At 33.0% G+C, this 3788-nt stretch overlaps 1 long non-coding RNA gene across 1 annotated transcript; it reads right to left on the reverse strand.

Annotated features, from left to right (window-relative positions):
• Positions 1–453: 453 nt before the first annotated feature.
• Positions 454–3167, reverse strand: LOC111394955. The gene is made up of 3 exons (XR_002702772.1): positions 2897–3167; positions 2453–2509; positions 454–508 (listed from the first exon to the last, which is right to left on the reverse strand). It is a non-coding gene; the product is annotated as an uncharacterized LOC111394955 (long non-coding RNA).
• Positions 3168–3788: the final 621 nt, after the last annotated feature.

A 3788-nucleotide genomic window follows, 5' to 3' on the forward strand; every position in this document is an offset into this window, starting at 1 on the left:
TTGCTGACCATAGATAATGGATACGCAAATTTATCAACTTAGCGAGGTGGGATAAATTGGCCTATGAAGAGGCACCCACAAGAATGGAGTAGATAACATTTCTCGGTTTACTTAAAGGGCGGCATATTACTGAATAATTGATGTGAAGTGTTCAATAAGACTTTGCGGAGTGAAAGGGAGAAGATGATTCTATTAATGCTTACTTCACTTCAATCAACCTTCATGACAAGGATTCAAAAGCATCAAGACATGATGATGAGGTTATAGGACGTTTTGTTCGAAGATTAAGAAAAAATTGGACCAAATTGATGAGAAATCGCGTAAATGCTCATTGCATTTATCTGGGGGCTGAAATGACAAGTTGATTATGGCTTTTGGACGTATGTTATTGACCTACAAGATAGAATTGTGCATATAGAGAGTGAGAGCTTACGGGCATACCTTGCATGCATGTTGTGGCAATTTTTAGAGAATGTAGAAATGATCCTGAAGAATTCGTTGATAATTGCTACACAATAGAGACATATCTGAGGTGTTATAATAGTATCACGGACCCAATTAATGGTTTGTGATTATGGCCATGTTTGGATATGCTTGCTATCACTCCACTATCGTGGACAATCTCACAAAAGGGAACAAGATAAGTAAATAAGAGAAAATGAACAAATGAAGAGGTAGTAGTACATTCAAAAGAGAAAACCTACATTCAGGGGAAGGAACAATTGCATATGACATGCTCAACTAGCGGCTTTCCCAGTTACAACGAGCAATATCACTTACAAAAAGATGCATCATTCGATGTTGGTATTAGCTTTTTTTTCCCTTCTTTTTATCCATAAACTGGGACATATTCTGTTTTCTAGTGTTCTTTCATATGATAAAATGCTGCTTATCTTCCCAACAGGATTGATGTGACAGGGAGTTAGAACTGATTGGAACCAAATGCAACACAATCATGGACGTACGAGTATGTACATGTCAAATTCAACTTTTTATACATCTACATGTTGGTTGGAAAGTGTGACTAATAATTGAATGTGGTTTACACATAATGGAAAAATAGTTGCACAAAAACATATATCCACTTCATCAGGCCGAACTGCTGTGAAGGATAACGCTTTCCAGTTCAGCCTAACTGACACGACCCGTCCTGATCACCCTAATGGATCTGACACGTGTCGTGCGCCGATGGTAGATACCAACGAAGTGCCAAACCCACCACCAAGGCAAACTTGACATGCTTTGACTGTTATAATTTTATAAAAATTTCGACAGAGTTCCCTCTGAAAAATGAACTAAAACCACCTGAAAATAAAATCAAATATCCCAAACATATACATATAGTTTAAAATAGGGTACACCGGCCCCTCAAAATATCAACTATTCAAATACAACACTGAAAATTCGACTTTTGCAACAATTTCTAAACCATAGTACCCAAAATGCAAAATATATATACAAAACATAGCAAGTCCAACACATGGAACTAATTTATGACCAAAAGAGGTGTCTATCCCAAAATATGAACTATTAAACTGAAAAGATAATTCATACAATGCTTGACAATCTAGGGCTCAACTTGATAGATCAACTGGCCCAGTAGTTTTCAACTCAGCTACTATCAGATAAGAGAAATAGTGATAAAAATGTGAGCCTATAACTCAGTGAGTGGATATTTATAAAAATATAATTTTTCATTCATAAAATCTTTCTGAAAATCGACATATAACATAAAATTTCTTTTCACAGACATATAAACTAAAATATTTATTCTTTAAACTGAATAAGCTGAATTCTATAGCTTAAAATCTGATAATACTATCAAAACTAAAATATACTGTAATCATAAACATCTTTATTCTATATATTGCATTTCTAAAATCTGATAAGCTATGTAATACTGAAACATCACACCAAAAATGTACCTGGAATAACCATACTCGTGAATCGATTAATCTCGATATACATAGTAAGGTTATTCAATTCTGAAATTCTGTAATTCTGAAATTTTGTAATTCTGGTCGTACGCGCGCAGAACTAATAAATGGTCATACACTATGGAAACACATTCACAATAGTGCAGAGCGGCTAAAATCACTATACTGATCATACGTTGTGGAAACACATTCACACTAGCGCAAAGTGGGTAAAATAACCATATGAAGTCATACACTGTGAAAACACATTCACACCGGTGCAGACGAGAGTAAAATCACTTGGGCACTTTCTGGTGGTTTTAAAATAACTTTGAATATACTGAAATATTTAATGCTAAAATAACATGCTAATAAAATGATTTACTAAATTGAATTTAACTTTTAAAAACAACTGGTTATAAATCAACTTTATTCTGAAAATCGTATTGTCAAATCGACTGTATGAATTAATAAATTTTCTGAGTTAATATAAATTAAATAATATTAATTTCTGAAAAATAAGTTTATCCACTCACATAATACAAGATAAACCTAAGATGGTCGATAGGCTCTTCCAATCTCCTCGTTACCGCCTGGAATATATAACAAGATGACTAATCAACCACTATTAAATTAAGAAACTTTAAGATCTACTTCTATAATACTTAACTAAAATTTGGTCGATGCTCGAATGAATTTCTCAAATATTCTTTTGATCAATTGGAGCTAATCCCACTTTCTAATTCCTTTTCTAATAACTAATTCATCAACAAAACCTTCTTTCCAAGTTTAAAACTAATTTTACTCTCCAATCAAGTGAAACTAGTAACCACAATTCCACCCATTTAATATTCATTTTGTTCCATAAAATCAACTTCCAAGTGAAATATTCCATTTATATAATTATTTCCACAATTAATTAATCAAAATTCCAAAATCGGATTCTAGGGTTTCCCAAAAAAAAATTGACATCTCCTTACCTTAATGTAGATAGAAATTCAAGAAACAATAACTTGAGCTCCAAATAGTATTCATCTCAAAAAAATCTGAAAATTTCGAGCCAAAATAGAACCCTAGAATTTTAACATAATTAATACTTTATCACTTGAAACAAATGGAAAAATTCAACCCAAGCTTGAATAGATTAGCCTTACCTCTTTTCTTCTTCTTCACTTTTCTTCTTTCCTTTCTTCTTTCTTTTTTTTTCTTCCCTTTTTCCCCAATTTTTCTCCCTTTTTTCGGTCCCAGCTTCTGCCCGTTTTTCTCACTGTGTGTGCGTGTTTTTGAGATAAAAATGTTGGTCAAAGTTGAATATAAAGTCCCACATGTTCAATTGCAAAGAAAGTCCCTTAAATCTAATTACAACATACAAGTAAATCCTCAACTTTCAAAAATATATAAATAAATCCCAAATTTTTTATTTATTTATTATTTTTTTTTTTTTTTGTCCAACTTAACCTTCAAAATATTTAATATTTATAAGATAGACCCAAATAAAATAATTTGGTCAATCAAGTCCCAATAAAAATGATTTATTTCATACAAGTCCTCATTTGACTGGACTTTGAAAATTCCACTATTGACTTTCACTAGATAAAAATGTGGGTTGTAACACCAACGCCCATGGTGGAGCATGAATCGCGGCTAGGATATGTTTGAGCTAGACCAGCAGCAACTGTTTGTAATCAAACTAGCAACCATCAAGTTCACATGATAAATGTGAATGTCGATGACACCATTGACAACCGGCTAACAAAGGCAAAACTGAAATCAGGCAAATTGGGGTCTACTAGGACACGAGCACGTCGTACAGTGAAATTTGCGAAATTTGCGAAATTGAAAGACACCTAGAGACAATCAATAAAGTGATAT

Source organism: Olea europaea, chromosome 5 (assembly GCF_002742605.1).
Source record: "Olea europaea var. sylvestris chromosome 5, O_europaea_v1, whole genome shotgun sequence".
In the NCBI taxonomy this organism is placed as follows: domain Eukaryota; kingdom Viridiplantae; phylum Streptophyta; class Magnoliopsida; order Lamiales; family Oleaceae; genus Olea; species Olea europaea.